The sequence below is a fragment of the Pan troglodytes genome, chromosome 1 (genome assembly GCF_028858775.2).
Source record: "Pan troglodytes isolate AG18354 chromosome 1, NHGRI_mPanTro3-v2.0_pri, whole genome shotgun sequence".
In the NCBI taxonomy this organism is placed as follows: domain Eukaryota; kingdom Metazoa; phylum Chordata; class Mammalia; order Primates; family Hominidae; genus Pan; species Pan troglodytes.
Genome location: NC_072398.2, coordinates 125,393,404 through 125,420,246, shown reverse-complemented (window position 1 = coordinate 125,420,246; position 26,843 = coordinate 125,393,404). Strand labels below are relative to the sequence as shown.

The 26,843-nt window shown below is 36.3% G+C and overlaps 1 long non-coding RNA gene across 1 annotated transcript in view; it reads right to left on the bottom strand.

Annotated features, from left to right (window-relative positions):
* Positions 1-3,425: 3,425 nt before the first annotated feature.
* LOC129144177 (uncharacterized) overlaps positions 3,426-26,843 on the bottom strand; it is a 101,845-nt gene continuing 78,427 nt past the window's right edge. The window contains exon 6 of the long non-coding RNA XR_008548332.2: positions 3,426-3,516. This is a non-coding gene — a long non-coding RNA (uncharacterized LOC129144177). The remainder of the gene's footprint in view (positions 3,517-26,843) is intronic.

Genomic DNA, 26,843 nt, shown 5'->3' with positions numbered 1-26,843 from the left:
TAGAAAAAAATTCTAAACTCACACCTTGAGTATAACAGTTACTATACTCAAATTTGCATTAAAATAACCAATTACAAATTCCTTCAGGGTAAAGATTCTCTATCACTTTTTATAGCTCCATAATAGGTAGTAAGTTTCCTTATATGCAGAGAACCATCTAAAATTGGCCGGCATTAGAAGGAGGGCATTGAAATTAAACAGAATTAGAAAAAGTAAGCATTTGAAGATGGTGATCACTAAGTGGAAGATTAGAAAAATAATTTCACAGGAACAGAATTCATGTATGCATAAGTCAGCCATTTAGCAATTAGTTTTACAGATACGATTTTGAAGATACTCTATTTTATATTAAAATATTAAGAGTTTTGTGGTCAGGTCAATTTTTAAGCACTCTTATTAACCAATTAAGCAAAAAAGTCAATAGACTTATGGAAAAAATTGAGCTATACACATATTCTGATAAATCTTCTAAAAGCTCCTAAAAACTATTTCTTCACAGAGCCTGTGTATGAATTCCATTAATTCAAATGGAAATTCCACATATATTGTACTTCAAGTGGAGATGAAATTCCTTTTATATTCAACTCTATAATTCAGTACTGTACATTAATTGTTTTGATGTATGATTCAAAGTATGGGTTATGCTTAATGCACAAAGCCTTAAAAGATGAAAAAAGGATAACTGAAGCTTAACATTTACATTTCCTTAAACAAAAAAGGTGAACACAATGGAGAGAAAGAAATATCTGTGTTTTACACATAGATAAGGAGAGTATGTGTGAAGTTTTGTATAGTGAATGAGTTAGGGCAATGATGAAAGGGGGAGCCTGGAGCTTTCTTCCAGGGAAATTTTTTCAGCTATGTAATACTCATTGAAAGCCTTCAGAGATATTAACTGTTTTATATATATATATATATATATGAATGGGAAGCTTTTTATATTTTCATTTCTCAACTCTTACAGATTGATAATGGCTTAAGAATACTTTGCAATTTAAAACTTCTAATGGTCTCCTTGCTTTTGCCCTTGCCTCCCTATTGGCAGCTAGAGTGATCCAAAGAAGCAAAAGTGAAGGCATGATACCCCCTGCTCAAAATATACAGGTCCCTTTCATCACATTCATGGCGAAATCCAAAGGTGTCATACTGGCCTGCAAAGCCCTAAATTATTCAACTCCTATTTCCCCTCTGACCAAGATACCTGCTTCTCTACCTACCCTGATCTTTCATAGCAGGCACATAACTGCCTCATGTTCATTGTTCTTTCTGTTCCTACTGCTTGGCCAGCTTTTTCCCAAGGACAAAATGTGATTCACTGATTACTTTCTTCAGGTCTTTGAACAAAAATTACTTCAAAGGAGGCTTTCTCTAGCCATTCTACTTTACTATTTAAAATTACAGCTGCTCACTCCCCAGTGCCCTATGCTTCTCTACTCTCTTCACTGCTTTATTTTCCTGCATAGATGTATCACCAGTAGACCTCATATTTTATTGTTTTGTCTCTGTGGGTATATGCACACGTGTGTGTGTGTGTGCGTGCGTGTGTGTGTGTGTGTCTATATATTCTCCAGCTAGAGCTTAGAATTCATGAAAACAAGATCTTTTGTTTTGTTCTCTGAAGCATACAACCCCTATATAGTGCCTGGCACATTCTAAGTGTTCAATATAAATATGTTGCACCAATATTTGATGAATCAATAAATGAATGATTCCAAAAATAAACTAATTGAATCATTAGGTAATAAAATTTTACTTTAAACAAATTATATCCTTATGATCTATATTTTGAAAGCTTGGCAAAAAAAATACTATGTATCTTCTATTTCTATAAGTCATTTATTTTTCTGTTCTTTGCATTGTAATAAAATGTCTATGATAGTCATCTACTGAGAAAGAAATCTGAAAATGAACTGACATCATAGGTTTGTAATATTTATGGTTTTCTTTATTTATTATTTATTTATTTATTTATTTATTTATTTATTTATTTATTTGAGGTGGAGTCTCGCTCCGTCACCCTGACTGGAGTGCAATGGCACGATCTTGGCTCATGGCAACCTCCACCTCCCGAGTTCAAGAGATTATCCTGCCTCAGCCTCCCAAGAAGCTGGGATTACAGGTGCACGCCACCACATCTGGCTAATTTTTATATTTTTAGTAGAGATGGAGTTTCACCATGGTGACCAGGCTGGTCTCAAACTCCTGACCTCAAGTGATCTGCCCGCCTCGGACTCCCAAAGTGCTGGGATTACAAGCATAAGGCACCTCACCTGGACCATTTTCTTTCTATCTTTGCAAAATATGTCCATGTAAATGTGCAAGAATAGAATATACTGTTTATTTTGTTTATTTTTATTTATTTATTTATTTATTTATTTATTTATTTATTTATTTATTTCAGATGGAGTCTCTCTCTGTCACCGTGGCTGGAGGGCAGTGGCGCAAGCTCGGCTCATTGCAAGCTCTGCCTCCCGGGTTCACACCATTCTCCTGCCTCAGCCTCCCGAGTAGATGAGACTACAGGCGCCCGCCACCACACCCGGCTATTTTTGTATTTTTAGTAGAGACGGGGTTTCACCGTGTTAGCCAGGATGGTCTGGATCTCCTGACCTCATGATCCACCTGCCTGGGCCTCCCAAAGTGCTGGGATTACAGGCGTGAGCCACCATGCCCGGCTATACTGTTAATTTTTCTGTTTATGATCTGGTGTGTGATTTCTTTTTTCTATAATTTTGTTAAATTGATTTGATTGAGCAAACACATAAAGGGTGGGGAATGTGACTTAAGAAAAAATAAACAGTAGATTCAGCTTGATTGAATGGTAATGCTCTTTTTTCCAGTAGTTTTTAAGGGTGAAGAGACTGGCTGATTATGAAAACTGACTACCTTATAAAATGGAAAAACGTTTGGATTATCTGGTGTTTAGCTTAAAAATATTTTTTTCAATTATTTCTTAAAACTGCATGCGAATCCACAACTGTCTCAAAATAAAATATTCTAAGGATTAATTTTACTTTATTTTTATTTATTCATTTAAAAATCATCATTTTTTCCTAGCAACTACTATGTTGCCCACATATAGCTCAAGTATCTAATGAGAATACGGTGTTTGAACTGTGGTTAAAATTGCGGGAAAAAAGCAAAATGTCATTTTTCAAGTATCTTACATATTAGGAGACAGAAAACAAATCAATAAAGAGGTTTTGATAAGAGCTCTAGAAGAAAATAAAGTGAGATAAAGGGTCAGATATTGCCAGATGGTGCCATTTTTGATAAGATGATGATGATGCTGGAAATCATCTCTGAGGAGAAATATTTTAGGAAAGGGAGTGACCATTTCAACTATTCAAGGGAGAGTATTTCAGGAAGAGAAACTGGCAAAAGCAATCCCTGGAAGCTTCATATAGGTGTCTAAACTCTGGGGCTGAAGATAAAGTTTTTATTGACAAAATGTATTAATTTTTTCCATTCTTCTATTGCTTCTGTGGTTTTGGGACATCCAAATGACGGGTCAATCTAAAAAATTACAAAAATGTGCACAGAAAAAGAAGAAATATTTACTATTTCATAATATGGAATTCATTATACACAATCACAGGGTGATGGGTGCTGACCAATAAAATAGCAAATGGGTGATTTATATATATTATCACAAATTCCTCACAGTTGCCTTCTTCCTTCTTTGTAACATGTAAGTATATTTTTGTCTTCATAATTATTAGGATAAATTTTAACAAACGGTTTATGGCATAATCATTTGCCAAAAGTATTTCAGTAGTTGCACAAGAAGAATAGAGATTGTCAGTGCAAATCCAAAGAAACCTGGGTACCTCAACTTCACTCTCCACCCACTCCTCTCCCTTTCACTGCCTAGTTCATCATTTTCCTTTGCTTCTCTTTCATATTCTATTTCTTCATTCTTCCTTTTTATCGACATTTATAATTAACATGTACGCACACATGCTTATATAAATACTATTCAATACATTTCATAATGCATTTCAACTTAGTTTGGATATTTCAAGAGCAAGAATTACATATTTTCATTTTTGTATGCTTAACAATATACAATACTCAATACACACAAGCATATTAAATGTTCCTTACATGAAATAGTGCTGTTAGGTAGAGCATAATAAAGGCATAGAGTCAGTAATATACAAAGTAACTCCTCAAAATTGAGTTGGTGTTCTATGTAGGCTAATGGTTAAAACATGTGAAAGGAAAAATAAGACTCATTGTCATTTTTTACTCTCTTGTCTTTAGGGCCAGTTATGGATTGAAGGGCATATTATTCCCTTTAGTTCTTATGCCAACCATGGGATGTTGATAGTATCATCATTCCCATTTTACATAGAAGAAAACTTTGGCATAGCAAGTTTATACCACTTACTTCATTTGTTTAATAATAGAGGTTAGATCATAAATTATCAGTATTTTCTAACCTGCTACAAAATAGTGTGGAAGATTTCACTTGCAGGTGACAAAAAATTCCTATTCTAACCCATTTAAAACATCTGAAAAGCAAAATTGGTTTCACATAGAGTTGGATTCAGTTAGTCAAAAAAAAATTGCACAGCAATATCTGTCTCTGTCTTGATGCTAATTTCCTTCGTGCTCCATTCTCACGCAGGTTCTTTCTTTATATTGTATATTTAGCTTCCAGCAGCTTCAGCCTACATTCTAATCCCTTAGCAGATGCAGTTATAAAAGGGGCATGGTATTTTCCAAGGATTGCCATGCCTTTTCAGAAGTCTTTTTAGTCTTTTTAGCTCTGGATGGTGTAATTACAGCCAATTGTGCATGTCTGAACTGTAGCCCCTTATATAAAAGGCTCAGGTTGGACAACTTTCAGCACTTTTAAGTACTTTTGAGACTGTCTTCAAAATACATTCTGAATTTGATTACTTCCATTTATTAATTTTTTGCCACCTACCCACACCATCGATTGGTAGCACTACCATAATATTTAACGGATTTTCTTGCTTCCAGTTTGATACCTTTAAGCTCTATTTTCCACAAAGCAGTGCAGATTGATATTTTTTAAGTTTAATCACAGTAGTCCTAGTTCTAAGTGCATTTATAACTTCCCACTGATTTTAGTATAAAATTAAACCTCTTATCATGCCCTAAAAAGTTTTACATAATCTATCACTGCATAACTGTGGGACCTATTCTCTTACATTCTTCCTTTTATTCACTGGTCTTTTTTTTTGCTTTTTTTCTCTTTCACACAATTGTATATCAGTGGATATTCCAGCATTCACTGAAAATTCCCTTACCAAGCTTATTTATTTTTTAAATTTTTATCAGTGTCTCATTTTCTCATCTGTACATTGAACACATTGCACCTATGATAAAATGGTGATTAAATGTACTAATAACCAAAATGTGCTTATGAACTTTCTCACTACATGAAAATTTGCATTATCATTGTCATCACCAACCTCACTCCTACTGTTACCAGAAAGCGTTTCCAACCCAGACCTCAAGAGAGGGTTCTTTGATCTCATGCAAGAAAGAATTCAGGATGTGTCCGAAGTGCAAAGAAAAAGCAAGTTTATTAAGAAAGTACAGTGGTAAAAGGACAGCTACCCATAGACAGAGTAGGAGGTTCCTGAAAGTAAGAGGAGGAACACATTCACCCTAGGTGCAATGTTTGTATATATGGGAGATGTGTTCTGCTTCAAGGTTCTGTGATAAAGAATTAATTTTCTTAATTACTATGTTTTGCAAGAATCAATATTATTATCTTTAAAGCAAAATTAGGAATGACTTTGTTCTCTAGATATCAGTATATCTGAACACTCTCAGTCTGGGTCTTAGTAAACACTATTGATTTTTTCCCTTAACCATAAACATCTAGAAGCTAGGAATGCCTAATTTTCTGGAAATTTAGCCCAGCAAGTTTCAGCCTCATTCTCCTAGTCTTCACTCAAAATGGAGTCGCTCTGGTTAGAATGCCTCTGACACTACTAGAACAGTATTTTACTTATCTATATGTATTCCTGCATATTGTCTTCCTCCTTAGTTGCATTAACTTCTGTGGGTGCAAAGGCTTTGTAATTTACCCTTTATCACCAGAGACAAATATAACACCAGGCATCTAGTAAGAAGTCAATACATATTCATCAAATGAATAATTTGTGGAATAAATGTAATCATAACTCATATTGTCCCTCTGTATTTGTGTTTTTAGTTTTCAAGGGGCACAGGTATTCTCATGTCCCTTCACTCAGGTGGTAGTGTTTATTTTTAGAGAACACAGAGAAGTCAGGGAAAGAGAAAATCAACACTCTATAAAAAGGGCAAGATATCAAAGAGCACTGGAAAATCATTTATCACCATTCAGAACATAAAAGTAGCTCCAGTGACCCATAAGCAACTCTAATGACCCAGACAATAGATACGGTATACTAGTAATTTTGCTATTGCCTTTGAATCAGATGTCTATTACATTTTGATCTAGTAACCCCCACTAATGACTCTTTCTTCCCTTGTCTGTGGCTGTTTCTACTTTTAACACTTCTTATCTACTCCTTCCAATGCATTATCTATTTATTTACACATATATTTAAATTCACCAAAAAAAGATGGATCAATCACTTGCATAATGATCATCTGTGGCAAATGATGCCATTTTTGCTCTTCTACTTGATAGCTAATATGGTTTGGCTATGTTCCCACCCAAATCTCATCTTGAATTTCCATGTGTTGTAGGAGGGACCCAGTAGGAGGTAACTGAATCATGATGGCAGGTCTTTCCCATGCTGTTCTTGTGATAGTAAATAAGTCTCATGAGATCTGATGGTTTTAAAAACAAGTTTCCCTGCACAAGCCCTCGTTTTGCCTGCTGCTATCCATATAAAATGTGACTTGCTCCTCTTTGCCTTCTGCCATGATTTTGAGGCCTCCCCAGCCAGATGGAACTATAAGTCCATTAAATCTCTCTTTCTTTTGTAAATTGCCCAGTCTCCCAGTTTTGGGTATGTCATTATCAGCAGCATGAAAATAGACTAATACAGTAAATTGTTACCAGTAGAGTAGGGTGCTGCTATAGATACCTGAAAATGTGGTAGTGACTTTGGAACTAGGTAATGGGCAAAGGTTGGAACAGTTTGGAGGAGCTCAGAAGAAGACAGGAAAATGGGAAAGTTTGAAACTTCCCAGAGACTTGTTGAATGGCTTTGCCCAAAATGCTAATAGCCATATGGGCAATGAAATCTAAGCTAATGTGGTCTCAGATAGAGATAGGGAACTTGTTGGGAACTTCAGCAAATGTGATCATGGTATGTTTTAGCAGAGAGACTGGCAGCATTTTGCCCCTGCCCTAGAGATTTGTGAAACTTTAAACTTGAGAGAGATGATTTAGTGTATCTGGTCAAAGAAATTTCTAAGCAGCAAAGCCTTTAAAAGGTGACTTGAGTGCTGTTAAAGGCATTCCGTTTTAAAAGGGAAACAGAGCATAAAAGTTTGAAAAATTTGTAGCCTGACAATGCAATAGAAAAGAGAATCCCATTTTCTGAGGAGAAATTCAAGCTGGCTGCAGAAATTTGAATAAGTTATGAGGGGCCAAAGGTTAATCCCCAAGACAATGGGGAAAATGTCTCCAGTGCATGTCAGAGGTCTTCACAGTAGCCCCTCTCATCACAAGCGTGTAGGCCTAGGAGAAAAAAAATGTTTTCCTGGACCAGGCCAAGGGTCCTGGTGATGTGTGCAGCCTAGGGACTTGGTGCTCTGCATCCCAGCCATTCCAGCCATGGCTAAAAAGGGCAAAGATAGAGCTTAGGCCATTAAAGCCCCAAGCCTTGGCAACTTCCATGTGGTGTTATGCATGTAGGTGCACAGAAGTCAAGAACTGGGGTTTGGGAACCTCCAGCTAGATTTCAGAGGATGTATGGAAACACCTGGATGCCCAGTCAGAAGTTTGCCATAGGGGTGGGACCTTCATGGAGAACCTCTGCTAGGGCCGTGCAGAAGGGAAATGTGGGCTTGGAGCCCCCACACAGAGTCCCTACTGGGATACTGTCTAGTGGAGCTGTGAGAAGAGAGTCACCATTCTCCAGACTCCAAAATGGTAGATCCACTGGCAGCTTTCATTGTGCACCTGGAAAAGCCGCAGACACTCAACACCAGCCCACAAAGGCAGCCAGGAAGGAGGTGGTACCCTGCAAAGCCACAGGAGCAGAGCTGCCCAAGAAAATGGGAACCCACCTCTTGCATCAGTGTGACCTGGATGTGAGACATGGAGTCAAAGGAGATCCTTTTGGAGCTTTAAGATTTGACTGCTCTGCTGGATTTCAGACTTGCGTGGGGCCTGTAGCCCCTTTGTTTTGGCCAATTTCTCCCATTTGGAATGGCTGTATTTACCCAATGCCTGTACCGTCATTGTATCTAGGAAGTAATTAACATGCTCTTGATTTTATAGGCTCATGGGCGGAAGGGAGTTGCCTTTGGCCAATTTCTCCCATTTGGAATGGCTGTATTTACCCAATGCCTGTACCCTCATTGTATCTAGGAAGTAACTAACATGCTCTTGATTTTATAGGCTCATGGGCAGAAGGGAGTTGCCTTTTCTCGGATGTGACTTTGGACTGTAGACTTTTGATTTAATGCAGAAATGAGTGAAGACTTAGGGGGACTGTTGGGAAGGCATGATTTGTTTTGAAATGTGAGGACATGAGATTTGGGAGGGGCCAAGGGCAGAATGATATGGTTTGGCTGTTTCTCCACCCAAATCTCCTCTTGAATTCCCAAGTGTTGTGGGAGGGACCTGGTGGGAGGTAATTGAATAATGGGAGCAAGTCTTTCCCTTGCTATTCTTGTGATAGTAAATAAGTCTCATGTGATCTTATGGTTTTAAAAACAGTAGTTTCCCTGTACATGCTCTGTTTTTGCCTGCTGCTATCCATGTAAGATGTGACTTTCTCCTCCTTCCCTTCTGCCATGATTGTGATGCTTCCCAGCTCCATGGAACTGTAAGTCCATTGAACCTCTCTTTCTTTTGTAAATTGCCCAGTCTTGGGTATGTCTTCATCAGTAGCATGAAAACAGACTAGTACAATTGCCATAAGCTATTTTTCTTGCTAACAGATGCTCTATTTTTTTTTTAGGGGACAATGATCAGCTTTGGTGAATCCTCACAATTGCTGTAGATCAGTCATGCACATACAAATCCCTTTGAAATTGATTGTCAATGAGAAATAAAGGGTTGCCTATTAGGGAGCTTCTGGGAAAGTTGTTTTTTTTTCCTTTTTTTCTAACAAACGGGAGAACACCTGGAGGATAAAAGACTTTTTCTCTTATTTCTATTTTGCATTGCAGGAAGTCTTGGGAGCTCATAATGCTTAAAACTCTGATAGTCATGTTAGAACTGAGGTTGGAGCCTAGTGTCTAAAGCCAATATGCTGAAGAAGGTGGTATGTAATGGTAGATAGAGATGCATCCTCAATACCACTCTTGAATAGAATCATCCATATCTACCAATCTGATTAAGCAAACAGTATATTCCCTTGATGTTTAAACCACTTTTTAGCCAGGTTTATATTACTTCCACATGATCAAATTCTAACTGACGTACCACCCAATATATAATATTAAGAGACTGAGTTCTCTAGACAAGACAACAAAGATATAATAGGATGCTTTTAATTTTTCGGGGAATTTTTTCAACCAGCATGTTTTGACCGTGACAGCACTCACAAGATTCAAAACATGGCCAATAATGTAAAACTGACTGTCTATATAATCTGTTCTCAGAAGGCAGATGTGGGACAAACAGGCACTTAGAGATTATTCCAATGCATTTGCAAGGCATTCTGACATGTTATATTCAAAAGTTGAAGACAATTTTTATGTAAGACCCAAAATTGAGACAGCCAGGTGGGAAGGACTCCCTGGCAAAACTCCAACAAGCCTGTGCACTGGGAGGAATGCACACTGGAGTGGAGCCACAGAAGTTCACCCACTTGCAGCGGGGAGGGGCCTGGGCCTTGGAAACTGGGAGTCAAACTGCCAGATGGGAAGTTCACCAGCAAGGACTATGGCTTTGTGGAGGGTCACTGTTTCGCTTTTTTTCCCCTTTTCACCCAATAAAACCCTGCCTTACTCACCCTTCAAATGGTCTGTGAGCCTAAATTTTTGTGTCCATGTGACTAGGACCCCACCTTTAGCTGAACTAAGGAAAAGTTCCACAACAAAATCAATCACAAAACAAGCACAAAGTCTTAGTTACCCCCTAACTAGATATTTGTCCTGTGTTTCCTGACCTTACTCAGCTTTCAGATAAGCTTCCAGTGTGAAAAGGTGACTCAGAACATTCATCTTATGGAAGAAAGATGGATTGTTAAAAAAGTGGGAATTAAAGAGATACAGACTATTGAGTGCAAAATAAAGCTGTGCTCCCACCTGAAAGACTGCAATGCAAATATTACAGCTTAACATAGAATGATTAATTGGCAGTATGTCTAGTGTATACATTTGTAAATGTACATTTCTTAAAAAACATAAATCACCAATATATGTCCAATTATCTACTCTGTATCTAAATACAAAAGTAGTTTGTTAAAAGGATTATAGAACAAATACTATGTAAAAAAATTGAATATTTTAAATTTACTTATTTTTGTCTTATCTTATGTACTGAGTTAATGAAATATTTTACCTCTCCTCCTTACAAGTAATACATGAAGCAGTCATTTAAAGAAAATTTGATTATCCTACCAGATAACTCTTCAGGATGTACATTTTCTTGTGCCTGAATAAAGCTTTTGTAGTACTTCATTGAAAAGAAACACTCTCAGTTGAACTGAATTATTAGCATTTCCAACAACTGTTCTTTTAAAGTATGTCAGAAAGTGACATAAAAGTACCAGTCACAGTCAGTCATGAAGCCATGTTATAAAGTGGCCTATCATATTTCAAAACCTTCATTTTGTCATTCTCAGAAACTGTCTTCCTCCCTGAGTATCAGATAGTGCTGACAGACTGAACCTGTCACCTAATTCCCTGTAGAGCTGCAGGCTGAGAGGGTATGCTGAAAGATCCAGAGTGACAGTGAAAACTGTTTATGTACTAACATTTTTCTATATATTTTAAATGAATGATTCAAAGTGTTGTTACAAAGCAGCTGTTAAATACTTGGAAGGAAGTACCATAGAGTATATACTACATGTAATAATTTATTAAAATACAACTATAAAGCCTTAGAAGAAAGACTATATGTCTGAGTCAATTCTGATTAATAATAACTTCTGAAACCATGCGGGCAAAGTAAATTCATCTTCCTTTAATCAATAATATTCTCTTTTTTGCCTCCACATCACTGCATCTACAATAGTTAAACAAATTATTATATTATTGTATTTGATTCCATCACATATCTTTCCCACATTAGATTTTAAATCTATTAATGGATTTACCTGAGTACAATTATAACGCTAGAGATACTCAATGGTTTCTTGATTGAATCAATCTTATCTACCAATACTGGTATTATAAATAAATACAATTTACTCAAAATACATTTTGGGCCGGGCGCAGTGGCTCATCCTGTAATTCCAGCACTTTGGGAGACCCAGGCAGGTGGATCACCTGAGGTCAGGAGTTTGAGACCACCTTGGCCAACATGATGAAAGCCCCTCTCTACTAAAAATAGAAAAATTAGCCAGGCTGGTGGCACATGCCTGTAATCCCAGCTATTCGGGAAGCTGAGGCAGGAGAATCGCTTGAATCTGGGAGCTGGAGGCTAAACTGAGCCAAGATTGTGTCACTGCACTCCAGCCTGAGCGACAGAGTGAGACTGTCTCAAAAAAAATTTTTTTTGAGCACTTTATACAATTGTAGTATATATAATGAAAAGTAAACATAGAAGTGTAAAAACAATGAATGTTCACAACTAAACACACCTATAACATACATAAAGTGCAAAATATTTACATGTATTACTCATTAATCTTACATATGTTTACAAACACATGGAATAACCACCAAGACTGAAATATAGAACATTTCCAATACAACACGAGGCCCCTTTTGTCAATCTCAGCAGTATGCCTCCAGGGCTAAGCATTATTCCATCTTCTTTCTCCATAGATTAGAATTGGTTGTTCTTTTTACACCATTTTTTCCTCTCAGTCCTTCTGTTTAACATTTTTGTGTTGAATTGCCTTTATGTTTAGTAATCCTGCAGTTAAATTCATCCAGTAAGTATTTAATTAAATTCTATAATTCTAAAATATCCATTTGGTTACTTTCATCCATTTGAATTACCTCTTGAATTTCTCTAAATTCATCAGTTTCTTCTTCTATCTCATCCTCTGTTTTATTCAGCTTATCAATCACAGATATTTTTAAAAATCCCTTTCCACTAACTCCAATTTTTGGATTATGTATAAATTTTCTTTCTTTTAAAACTTTCTTTGATTTTTGGTCATATTTTTCTAATGCTTCACATATATCACGATTTTTTTTTTAAATTTCATGAGCAGACAAAGAACTATAGAGACTGCAAATGTTATCCTCTGCTAGAGAGACTTCTTTGTCTTGTTTGGCAAATAGTCTAAGGATCTGCTTCTTTCAAGTTAATCAGAGTAAGATCTAGTTCACCTTGCTCCTCAGGGTGGCTCTCCTGAAATTTTCAGCTGAGGCCCCAGTAGGTACCTTATACTTCTGATCTGAGAAAGAGCAGGAATGTTAAGTTCTGCAGGTAGAGATTGCATGCTTAACTTTTTACCCTCCTTCTCCATACTGTTTCAAAATGTGATAGAAGTTATTAAGGAGAAATTTACTTTTATGGCAAACCCCAAGCTTCTTTTTTATTTTTTGTTGTGTTAAGAGTACAATATGAGATTTACCCTCATAACATATTTTTATGTGCACAATACATTATTGCTAACTATAGGCACAATGTTATGCAGAAGATCTCTGGAACTCATTCATCTTTCATGCTGAAAGTTTACACACATTGAGCAACTCCCCATTTCTCCCTCTTCCAGCCCCTGGCAGCCACCATTTTACTCTTTGCTTCTGTAAGTTTGATTGATTTAGATTATACTGATAAGTGAGATAATACATTGTTTGTCTTTCTGTGACTGGTTTATTTCACTTAGAATAACATTTTCCAGGTTCACCCATGTTGTGGAATCTGCCTGGATTTTCTTTTTCTTTTTAAGACTGAATAATAATCTATGGTCATTTAGGTTGTTTGCATACATTAGCTATTGTAAACAATGCTGTAAGTTGACGTGGGAGTGTAAATATCTCCTCAATATCCTGATTTCAGTTCTTTTGGACAAATATCCAGAAGTAAAATTGCTAGTTCATATAGTAATTCTATTTTTAATTTTTTGAAAAACCTTCATAGCTTTTTTCATAGCAGTGTCACCATTTTACCTTGCCAGAAACAGTGTATCAGGGTTCTGATTTCTTCACATCCTCACTAACACTAGTTATCTGTTTTTTCTAACATACAGCCATCCTAACATATGTATGATAGTTATAAATGTGGTCTTGATTTGTATTTCCCTGATAACTAGTGATATCGAATATATTTTTAAATACCTTTTGGCATTTGCTTTTCTTTCTTAAAGACATAGCTATTTAAGACATATGTCCCTTTTTAAATTTAGTTATTTGGTTTTTTATTGCTGTTGGGTTGTACGAGTTTTTTTACGTGTTTTAGATATTAATCCTTTATAAGATATATGGTTTTCAAATATGTTCTCTCATTCCATAGGTAGCCTTTTGTTTATTGTTTCCTTTGCTGTGCAGAGACTTTACAGTTTGATGTAGTTCCACTGCCTATTTTTGCTTTTGTTGCCTGTGCTCTTGATGTCATAGCCATGAAATTACTGCAACATCAATGTAAAGTATTTTCCTTTATTTTCTTGAAGAAATTTTATAGTTTTGGGTGTTATATTTAATGTTTTAAACCATTTTGAGTTTTTTTTGTGTGTGTATGGAATAAGGATCCAATTTCTGTGTGTGTGTGTGATAGCCAGTTTTCCCAACATCATTTATTGAAAAAAAAAAAACTATCTTTTACCCACTGTGTATTCCTGACACACCTATTAAATATTGGTTTACTACATCTATGTATAGATTTATCTCAGGGTTCTCTAATGTGTTGCATTGGTCTATAGGTTTGCCTCTATGCCAGTACCAAACGGTTTTAATTAATGTGGTTTTGTAATATATTTTGAATTCAGGAAATGTGATGCCTCCAGCTTTATTCTTCTTACTCAATTTTTTTTGCCTGTTTGGGGCTTTTTTTGCAGTTTTCTATAAATTGGGGGATTTTTATTTTCAATTTCTGTAAAAACTGTAATTGGGACTTTGATAAAAATTGCATTGAATCTTTAGATAATTTTGGATAGTATGATGATATTTGATAGTATTTAGTCTTCTAATCCATGAATACAGGATGCAGGATGCCTTTCCATTTACTTGTGGCTTCTTTAATTTCTTTCAACAATGTGCTTCAAATTTCAGTGTATAAGTCTTTCACCTACTTGGTTAAGTTTGTTGCGAAATAGTCCATTTCTTCTAATGGAATGGAAGACTATTTTTGATACTACTATGAATGCAGTTTTTCTCAATTTCCCTCTTGGATAGTTTGTTGTGAATGTATAGAAATGATTTAAATTTTTGATTTTATATCTTGCAAATTTGCAAATTTATTTATTAATTCTTACAGTTTTTTAAATTGGGTGCTTAGTTTTCTACATATAATATTATGGCATCTACAAACATGTCATTTAACTTCTACTTTTCTGATTTAGATACCATTTATTTATTTATTTTTAATTGCTTTGGCTAGGACTTGTATTATGCTACATAGAAGTTAAAGTGGACATTCTTGCCTGTTTCTGACCTTAGGGGAAGCTTTCAGTTTTTTACTGTTAAGTGTGATGTTAGCTTTAGACTTTTCATGTATGGCTGTTATTATGTGGAAGTAATTTCCTTCTGTTGTTAGTTTTTTTGTTTGTTTATTATTTATTTTTTTCCATAAGTTTTTGGGGAACAGGTGGAGTTTGGTTACACGAGTAATTTCTTTAGTAGTAATATGTGAGATTTGTGTGCACCTATCCCCAGAGCAGTATACACTGTACCCAATTCATAGTCTTTTATCCCTCATCCAACTCGCACCGTTCCCCCCAAATCCTCAAAGTCCATTGTATCATTCATATACCTTTGCATCCTCATAGCTTGCATCTCATTTAAGAGTGAGAATATACAATGTTTGGCTTTTCTTTCCTGAGTTACTTCACTTAGAATAATGGTCTCCAATTCCATCCAGGTTGCTGATATGCCATTATTTCATTCTTTTTTATGGCTGAATAGTAGTCCATGGTGTGTGTGTGTGTGTGTGTATATATATATTTATGTCTATATGTATACATATATGTATCTCTCTATATATGTGTGTGTGTGTATATATATGTGTGTGTGTGTGTGTATTGTGTTGAATAGGAGTGATAAGAGTGGGTATCCTTGTCTTGTTCCAATTCTCAGGGAATGGTTTCAACTTTTCTCCATTCAGTAGTATGTTGGCTGTGGGTTTGTTATAAATGGCTTTTATTACATAATGTCCCTTCTATGCTGATTTTGCTGAGGGTTTTAATCATAAAGGATTCTGGATTTTGTTAAGTGCTATATATGTATATAAATATATAGTGATATATACATATACACCCACTATATATATGCACACAATATAAAATATATATAGTGATATATATATCACAATTTCTCATTGATTGATGGACATTTGAGTTGGTTACACATTTTTGCAATTGCTAATTGTGCTGCTATAAACATTCATGTGCAAGTATCTTTTTTGTATAATGACTTCTTTTCCTCTGGGTAGATACCCAGTAGTGGAATTGTTGGATCAAAAGGGAGTTCTGCTTTCAGTTCTTAGTTCTTTAAGGAATATACACACTGTTTTCCACAGTCATACTGCTTTACATTTCCACCAGCACTGCCGCAGTGCTCCCTTTTCACTGCATCCCTGCCAACATCTATTTTTTTAAATTTTTTAAATTATGGACATTCTTTCAGGAGTAAGTTGGCATCACATTGTGGTTTTGATTTTTCTAATGATTAGTGATGTTGAGCATTTTTATACATTTTTATATGTTTCATGGCAATTTATAGATCTTCTTTTGAAAATTGTCTATTCATGTCCTTAGACCATTTTTTGATGAGATTGTTTAGGCTTTTTTTGCTGATCTGTTTGAGTTCCTTGTAGATTCTGGATATTAGTCCTTTGTCAGATGTACAGATTGTGAAGATTTTCTCCCACACTGTGCGTTGTCTGTTTACTGTGCTGATTGTTTCTTTTGCTGTGCAGAAACTTTTTAGTTTAATTAAGTCCCACCTATTTATCATTGTTTTTGCTGCATTTGTTTTTGGGTTCTTGGTCATGAAGTCTGTGTCTAAGCTAATATCATAAAGGTTTTTCCAGAATTTATCTTCTAGAATTTGTATGGTTTCAGGCCTTAGATTTAAGTCCTTGAGCCATCTGGGGTTGAATTTTGTATAAGGTGAGAGATGACGATCCAGTTTTATTCTTTTACATGTGGCTTGCCAATTATCCCAGCACCATGTGTTGAATAGGGTGTCCTTTCCCCACTTAATGTTTTTGCTTGTTTTGTTGAGGATCAGTTGGCTGTATTTGACCCTATTTCTGAGTTCTCTATTCTGTTCCAGTGGTTTATTTGCCTATTTTTATACCAGTACCATGCTGTTTTGGTGACTATGGCCTTATAGCATAGTTTGAAGTCAGATAATGTGCTGTGTCCAGATTTGTTCTTTTTGCTTAGCTTTGCTTTGGCTATGCAGGCTCTTTTTTAGTTCCATTTAAATTTTAAGATTGTCATTTCTAATTCTGTGAAGAATGATAGTGGTATTTTAACGGGAATTGCATTGAATTCATAGATTGCTTTTGGCAGTATGGTCATTTTCACAATATTGATTCTACTCATCAATGAGCATAGGATGTGTTTCTATTTGTTTGTATTGTCTATGATTTCTTTCAGCAGTGTTTGTAGTTTTCCTTGTAAAGATCTTTCACCTCCTTGGTTAGGTGTATTTCTAATAATTTTTTGGCTGCTATTATAAAAATGTTTGAGTTCTTGATTTGATTCTCAGCTTGGTCGCTGTTGGTGTATAGCAGAGCTACTGATTTGTGAACATTAAATTTTTAATCTGAAACTGCTGAATTCATTTATTAGTTCTGGGAGCTTTTTGGAGCAGTATTTAGTGTTTTCTAGGTATACGATCATATCAACATGTCAAGTGACATTTTGACTTCCTCTTTACTAATTTGGATGCCCTTTATTTCTTTCTCTTGTCTGCTTGTTCTGGCTAGGACTTCCAGTATTGTGTTGAATAGAAGTGGTAAGAGTGGATATCCTTGTCTTGTTCCAATTCTCAGAGGGAAAGGTTTCAACTCTTCTCCATTCAGTAGTATGTTGGCTGTGGGTTTGTTATAAATGGCTTTTATTACATAATGTCCCTTCTATATTGATTTTGCTGAGGGTTTTAATCATAAAGGATTCTGGATTTTGTTGAGTGCTTTCTCTGCATCTATTTAGATAATTATGTCATTTTTGCTTCTAATTCTGTTTATGTGGTGTATCACATTTATTAACTTGTAAATGTTAAACCATCCCTGCATCCATGGTATGAAACCCACTTGATCATGTTGGATTATCTTTGTGATATGCTGTTGGATTCAGTTAGCTAGTATTTTTTTTTTGAGTATTTTTACATCTATATTCATCAGGGATATTGATCTGGAGTTTTCTTTTTTTGTTATGTCCTTCCCTGGTTTTGATATTAGGGTGATGCTGACCTCATAGAATGATTTAGGTAGGATTCTCTCTTTCTCTGTCTTGTGGAATAGTGTGAAAAAAATTTGTACCAATTCTTTTTTGAATGTCTGATAGAATTCAGCTGTGACTCTTTCTGGTCCTGAAGTGTTTCGTGGTGACAATTTTTTTATTACAATTTAAATCTTGTCACTTTTATTGGTCTGTTCAAGATTTCTAATTCTTCCTGGTTTAAGCTAGGAGGGTTGCATATTTCCAGGAACTTATACATCTCCCCGAGGTCTTCTAGTTTATGTGTGTAAAGGTGTTCATAGTAGCCTTGAATGATCTTTTGTACTTCTGTGGTGTCAGTTAAAATATCTCCCATTTAATTTCTAATCATGCTTATTTGGATCTTCTCTCTTCTTTTCTTGGTTAATCTTGCTAACGATCTGTCAATTTTATTTACCTTTTCAGAGAACCAGCTTTTTGTTTCATTTATCTTTTGTATTTTTTTTATTTGTTTTGTTTAGTCTCGCTTAGCTCTGATTTAATCTTGGTTATTTATTTTCTTCTGTTGGGTTTCGGTTTGGTTTGTTCTTGTTTTTCTAGGTTCCTTGAGGTGTGACCTTAGATTGTCTATTTGTGCTCTTTCAAACTTTTTGATGTATGCATTTAAGGCTATGAACTTTCCCCTTGGCACTGCTTTTGCTGTGCCCCAGAGGTTTTGATAGATTGTGTCACTATTACCATTCAATAAAAATAATTTTTTAACTTCCATCTTGATTTTAGTATTAACCCAATTATCGTTAGGAGCAGGTTATTTAATTTCCATGTATTTGCATGGTTTTGAAGGTTCCTTTCGGAGTTGATATCCAATTTTACTCCACTGTGGTCAGCAAGGGTACTTGATATAATTTCAATTTTCTTAAATGTATTGAGACTTGTTTTGAGGCCTGTCGTATGGCCTGTGTTGGAGAATATTCCACGCTCTGCTGAACAGAATGTATATTCTGTGGTTATTGGATAGAAAGTTCTGTAAATATCTGTTATGTTCATTTGTTCTAGGGTATAGTTTAAATCCACCATTTGTTTGTTGATTTTCTGACTTGATGACCTGTCTAGGGCTGTTACTGGAGCACTAAAGTCCCCCACTATTACTGTGTTGCTGTCTATCTCATTTCTTAGATCTAGCAGTAACTGTTTTATGAATTTGGAAGCTCCAGTATTAGTGCATATATATTTAGGATTGTGATAATTTCCTGTTGGACAGAGTCCTGTTATCATTATATAATGTCCCTTTTGTCTTTTTTAATGACTGTTTTTTTCTTTTATTATTATTATTTTTTATTATACTTTAAGCTCTAGGGTACATGTACACAAAATGCAGGTTTGTTACATATGTATACATGTGCCATGTTGGTGTGCTGCATCTGTTAACTCGTCATTTACTTTAGGTATATCTCCTAATGTTATCCCTCCCCCCTTGTCCCACCCCGTGCATGACAGGCCCCAGGGTGTGATGTTCCCCACCCTGTGTCCAAGTGTTCTCATTGTTCAATTCCCACCTATGAGTGAGAACATGGGGTTTTTGGTTTTCTGTCCTTGCGATAGTTTGCTGAGATTGATGGTTTCCAGGTTCATCCATGTCCCTACAAAGGACATGAACTCATCCTTTTTTATGGCTGCATAGAATTCCATGGTGTATATGTGCCACATTTTCTTAATCCAGTCTATCATTGATGGACATTTAGGTTGGTTCCAAGTCTTTGCTATAGTAATAGTGCCGCAATAAACATACGTGTGCATGTGTCTTTATAGCAGAATGATTTATAGTCCTTTGGGTATATACCCAATAATGGGATGGCTGGGTAAAATGGTATTTCTAGTTCTAGATCCTTGAGGAATCGCCACACTGTCTTCCACAATGTTTGAACTAGTCTACAGTCCCACCAACAGTGTAAAAGTGTTCCTGTTTCTCCACATCCTCTCCAGCACCTGTTGTTTCCTGACTTTTTAATGATCGCCATTCTAACTGGTGTGAGATGGTATCTCACTGTGGTTTTGATTTGCATTTCTCTGATGGCCAGTGATGATGGGCATTGTTTCATGTGTCTGTTGGCTGCATAAATATCTTCTTTTGAGAAGTGTCTGTTCGTATCCTTTGCCCACTTTCTGGTCAGGTTGTTTTATTTTTCTTGTAAATTTGTTTAAGTTTTTTGTAGATTCTGGATATTAGCCCTTTGTCAGATGGGTAGATTGTAAAAATTTTCTCCTACTCTGTAGGTTGCCTGCTCACTCTGATGGTAGTTTCTTTTGCCATGCAGAAGCTCTTTAGTTTAATTAGATCCCATTTGTCAATTTTGGCTTTTGTTGCCATTGCTTTTGGTGTTCTAGTAATGAAGTCCTTGCCCATGGCTATGTCCTGAATGGTATTGCCTAGGTTTTCTTCTAGGGTTTTTATGGTTTTAGGTCTAACATTTAAGTCTTTTATCCATCTTGAATTAATTTTTGAATAAAGTGTAAGAAAGGGATCCAGTTTCAGCTTTCTACATATGGCTAGCCAGTTTTCCCAGCACCATTTATTAAATAGGGAATCCTATCCTCATTTCTTGTTTTTGTCAGGTTTGTCAAAGATCAGATGGTTGTAGATGTGTGGTGTTATTTCTGAGGGCTCTGTTCTGTCCTATTAGTCTACATCTCTGCTTGGTACCAGTACCATGCTGTTTTGGTTACTGCAGTCTTGTAGTATAGTTTGAAGTCAGGTAGCCTGATGCCTCCAGCTTTGTTCTTTTTGCTTAGGATTGTCTTGGCAATGCAGACTCCTTTTTGGTTCCATATGAAGTTTAAAGTAGTTTTTTTCCAATTCTGTGAAGAAATACATTGGTAGGTTGATGGGAATGGCATTGAATCTATAAATTACCTTGGGCAGTATGGCCATTTTCACAATATTGATTCTTCCCATCCATGAGCATGGAATGTTCTTCCATTTGTTTGTGTCCTCTTTTATTTCATTGAGCAGTGATTTGTAGTTCTCCTTGAAGAGGTCCTTCGCATCCCTTGTAAGTTGGATTCCTACGTATTTTATTCTCTTTGAAGCAATTGTGAATGGGAGTTCACTCATGATTTGGCTCTCTGTCTGTTATTGGTGTAAAGGAATTCTTGTGATTTTTGCAAATTGATTTTGTATCCTGAGATTTTGCTGAAGTTGCTTATCAGCTAAAGGACATTTTGGACTGAGACGATGGGGTTTTCTAGATATACAATCATGTCATCTGCAAACAGGGACAATTTGACTTCCTCTTTTCCTAATTGAATACTCTTTATTTCTTTCTCCTGCCTGATTACCCTGGCCAGAACTTCCAACCTTATGTTGAATAGGAGTAGTGAGAGAGGGCATCCCTGTCTTGCGGCAGTTTTCCAAGGGAATGCTTCCAGTTTTTGCCCATTCAGTATTACATTGGCTGTGAGTTTGTCATAAATAGCTCTTATTATTTTGAGATAAGTCCCATCAATCCCTAGTTTATTGAGTTTTTTTAGCATGAAGGGCTGTTGAATTTTGTCAAAGGACTTTTCTGCATCTATTGAGATTATCATGTGGTTTTTGTCTTTGGTTCTGTTTATATGATGAATTACATTTATTGATTTGTGTATGTTGAACCAGCCTTGCATCCCAGGGATGAAGCCCACTTCATCATGGTGGATAAGCTGTTTGATGTGCTGCTGGATTCGGTTAGCCAGTATTTAATTGAGGATTTTTGCATCCATGTTCATCAGGGATTTTGGTCTAAAATTCTCTTTTTTTGTTGTGTCTCTGCCAGGCTTTGGTATCAGGATGATACTAGCCTCATCAAATGAGTTAGGGAGGATTCCCTCTTTTTCTATTCATTGGAATTGTTTCAGAAGGAATGGTACCAGCTCCTCTTTGTACCTGTTGTAGAATTCGGCTGTGAATCCATCTGGTCCTGGATTTTTTTTGGTTGGTAGGCTATTAGTTATTGCCTTAATTTCAGAGCCTGTTATTGGTCTATTCAGGGATTCAACTTCTTCCTGGTTTAGTCTTGGGAAGGTGTATGTGTCTAGGAATTTATCCATTTCTTCCAGATTTTCTAGTTTATTTGTGTAGAGGTGTTTATAGTATTCTCTGATGGTAGTTTGTATTTCTGTGGGATTGGTGGTGATATCCCCTTTTTCATTTTTTATTTTATCTATTTGATTTTTTTCTCTTTTCTTAAAAGTCTTGCTAGCGGTCTATTTATTTTGTTGATCTTTTCAAAAAACCAGCTCCTGGATTTACTGATTTTTTGAAGGGTTTTTTGTGTCTCTATCTCCTTCAGTTCTGCTCTGATCTGAGTTCTTTCTTGCTTTCTGCTAGCTTTTGATGTGTTTGCTCTTGCTTCTCTAGTTCTTTTAATTGTGATGTTAGGGTGTCAATTTTAGATATTTCCTGCTTTCTCTTGTGGGCATTTAGTGCTGTAAATTTCCCTCCACACTGCTTTGAATGTGTCCCAGAGATTCTGGTATGTTGTGTCTTTGTTCTCATTGGTTTCAAAGAACATCTTTATTTCTGCCTTCATTTTGTTATGTACCCGGTAGTCATTCAGGAGCAGGTTGTTCAGTTTCCATGTAGTTGGACGATTTTGTGTGTGTTTCTTAATCTTGAGTTCTAGTTTGATTGCAGTGTGGTCTGAGAGAGTTTGTTATAATTTCTGTACTTTTACTTTTGCTGAGGAGTGCTTTACTTCCAACTATGTGGTCAATTTTGGAGTAAGGGTGATGTGGTTCTGAGAAGAATGTATATTCTGTTGATTTGGGGTGGAGAGTTCTGTAGATGTCTATTAGGTCCACTTGGTGCAGATCTGAGTTCAGTTCCTGGATAACCTTGTTAACTTTGTGTCTTGTTGATCTGTCTAATGTTGACAGTGGGGTGTTAAAGTCTCCCATTATTATTGTGTGGGAGTCTAAGTCTCTTTGTAGGTCTCTGAGGACTTGCTTTATGAATCTGGGTGCTCCTGTATTGGGTACATATATATTTAGAATAGTTAGCTCTTCTTGTTGAATTGATCCCTTTACCATTATGTAATGGCCTTCTTTGTCTCTTTTGATCTTTGTTGGTTTAAAGTCTGTTTTATTAGAGACTAGGATTGCAACCCCTGCTTTTTTTTGTTTGTTTGTTTTCCATTTTGTTGGTAGATCTTCCTCCATCCTTTTATTTTGAGACTATGTGTCTCTGCAAGTGAGATGGGTCTCCTGAATACAGCACACTGTTGGGTCTTTACTCTTTATCCAATTTACCAGTCTGTGTCTTTTAATTGGAGCATTTAGCCCATTTACATTTAAGGTTAATATTGTTATGTGTGAATTTGATCCTGTCGTTATGATGTTAGCTGGTTATTTTGCTCGTTAGTTGATGCAGTTTCTTCCTAGCATCTATGGCCAATTCGATCAAGTGGAAGAAAGGATATCAGTGATTGAAGATCAAATGAATGAAATGAAGTGAAAAGAGAAGTTTAGAAAAAAAAGAATAAAAAGAAACGAACAGAGCCTCCAAGAAATATGGGACTACATGAAAAGACCAAATCTACATCTGATTGGTGTACCTGAAAACGATGGGGAGAATGGAACCAAGTTGGAAAACCCTCTTCAGGATATTATCCAGGAGAACTTCCCCAACCTACCAAGGCAGGTCAACATTCAAATTCAGGAAATACAGAGTACACCACAAAGATACTCTTTGAGAAGAGCAACTCAAAGACACATAATTGTCGGATTCACCAAAGTTGAAATGAAGGAAAAAATGTTAAGGGCAGCCAGAGAGAAAGGTCAGGTTACCCACAAATGGAAGCCCATCAGACTAACAGTCGATGTCTTGGCAGAAACTCTACAAGCCAGAAGAGAGTGGGGCTAATATTCAATATTCTTTTTTTTGTTGTTTTTTTTTCTTTTATTATTATACTTTTTAGGGTACATGTGCACATTGTGCAGGTTTGTTACATACGTATACATGTGCCATGCTGGTGCACTGCACCCGCTAACTTGTCATCTAGCATTAAGTATATCTCCCAATGCTATCCCTCCCCCTCCCCCCACCCTGCAACAGTCCCCAAAGTGTGATGTTCCCCTTCCTGTGTCCATGTGGTCTCATTGTTCAATTCCCACCTATGAGTGAGAATATGCAGTGTTTGGTTTTTTGTTCTTGTGATAGATTACTGAGAATGATGATTTCCAATTTCATCCATGTCCCTACAAAGGACATGAACTCATCATTTTTTATGGCTGCATAGTATTCCATGGTGTATATGTGCCACATTTTCTTAATCCAGTCTATCATTGTTGGACATTTGGGTTGGTTCCAAGTCTTTGCTATTGTGAATAATGCTGCAATAAACATACATGTGCATGTGTCTTTATAGCAGCATGATTTATAGTCCTTTGGGTATATACCCAGTAATGGGATGGCTGGGTCAAATGGTATTTCTAGTTCTAGATCCCTGAGGAATCGCCACACTGACTTCCACAATGGTTGAACTAGTTTACAGTCCCACCAACAGTGTAAAAGTGTTCCTATTTCTCCACATCCTCTCCAGCACCTGTTGTTTCCTGACTTTTTAATGATTGCCATTCTAACTGGTGTGAGATGGTATCTCATTGTGGTTTTGATTTGCATTTCTCTGATGGCCAGTGATGATGAGCATATACACCAATAACAGACAAACAGAGAGCCAAATCATGAGTGAACTCCCATTCACAATTGCTTCAAAGAGAACAAAATACCTAGGAATCCAACTTACAAGGGATGTGAAGGACCTCTTCAAGGAGAACTACAAACTGCTGCTCAAGGAAATAAAGAGGATACAAACAAATGGAAGAACATTCCATGCTCATGGATAGGAAGAATCAATATCGTGAAAATGGCCATACTGCCCAAGGTAATTTATCGATTCAATGCCATCCCCATCAAGCTACCAATGCCTTTCTTCACAGAATTGGAAAAAACTACTTTAAAGTTCATATGGAACCAAAAAAGAGCCCACATCGCCAAGTCAATCCTAAGCCAAAAGAACAAAGCTGGAGGCATCACACTACCTGACTTCAAACTATACTACAAGGCTACAGTAACCAAAACAGCATTGTACTAGTACCAAAACAGAGATATAGATCAGTGGAACAGAACAGAGCCCTCAGAAATAACGCCACATATCTACAACTATCTGATCTTTGACAAACCTGAGAAAAACAAGCAATGGGGAAGGGATTCCCTATTTAACAAATGGTGCTGGGAAAATTGGCTAGCCATATGTAGAAAGCTGAAACTGGATCCCTTCCTTACACCTTATACATAAATCAATTCAAGATGGATTAAAGACTTAAACGTTAGACCTAAAACAATAAAAACCCTAGAAGAAAACCTAGGCATTACCATTCAGGACATAGGCATGGGCAAGGACTTCATGTCTAAAACACCAAAAGCAATGGCAACAAAAGCCAAAATTGACAAATGGGATCTAATTAAACTAAAGAGCTTCTGCACAGCAAAAGAAACTACCATCAGAGTGAACAGGCAACCTACAAAATGGGAGAAAATTTTCACAACCTACTCATCTGACAAAGGGCTAATATCCAGAATCTACAATGAACTCAAACAAATTTACAAGATAAAAACAAACAACCCCATCAAAAAGTGGGCGAAGGACATGAACAGACACTTCTCAAAAGAAGACATTTATGCAGCCAAAAAACACATGAAAAAATGCTCATCAATATTCTTAAAGAAAAGAATTTTCAACCCAGAATTTCATATCCAGCCAAACTAAGCTTCATAAGTGGAGGGGATATAAAATCCTTTACAGACAAGCAAATTCTTAGAGATTTTTGTCACCACCCAGCCTGCCTTGCAGGAGCTCCTGAAGGAAGCACTAAACGTGGAAAAGAACAACCAGTAGCAGCCACTGCAAAAACTAACCACTGTTGTTTTATAGTTTGTTTTGTATGATAGAAGAATAGCTACTCCTGCTCACTTTTGGTGTCCATCTGAATGGAATGTCTTTTTCCACTCCTTTACCTTAAGTTTATGTGAATCTTTGTTTGTTAGGTGAGTCTCTTGAAGGCAGTAGATACTTGGTTGTTGAATTATTATCCAGTCTGCCATTCTGTATCTTTAAGTAGAGCATTAGGCTCTTTACATTCAAAGTTAGTATTGAGATGTGTGGTACTATTCTATTAAATGTGCTATTGTTGCCTGAATACCTTGTGTTTTTTTTTCTTTTTTTTATTGTGTTGTTACATAGGTCCTATGAGATTTATGCTTTAAGAGGTTCTGTTTTGATATATTTTGAGGATTTGTTTCAAGATTTAGAGCTTGTTTTAGCAGTTCTTGTAGTGCTGGCTTGGTAGTGGCAAATTCAGCATTTGTTTTTTTTCTGAAAAAATACTGTATCATTTCTTCATTTATGAAGCCAGTCTCACTGGATACAAAATTCCTGGCTGATAATTGTTTTGTTTAGGGAGGCTGAAGATAGGGCTTCAATTCCTTCTAGCTTGTAGGGTTTCTGCTGAGAAATCTGCTGTGAATCTAATAGATTTTCCTTTGTAGGTTACGTTGTGCTTTTTCCTCACAGCTCTTAATATTCTTTTCATCTTGACTTTAGATAACTTGATGACTATGTGCCTAGGTAATGATCTGTTTGCAATGAATTTCCCAGGTGTTCTTTGAGCTTCTTGTATTTGAATGTCTATGTCTTCTTGTATTTGAAGTTTTGCAAGGCTGCAAAACTTTTCCTTTATTATTTACCCCAGATATGTTTTCCAAACTTTTAGATTTCTCTTACCTCAGGAACACCAATTATTATCAGTTTTGGTTATTTAACATAATCCCAAACTTCTTGGAGGCTTTTTAAATTTTTTTTAAATTCTTTTTCTTTGTCTTTGTTGTATTGGGTTATTACAAAAACCTTGTCTTTCTTTGTGCTCTGAAGTTCTTTCTTCTGCTTGTTTGAGTCTATTGCTGAGATTTTTCAGTGCACTTTG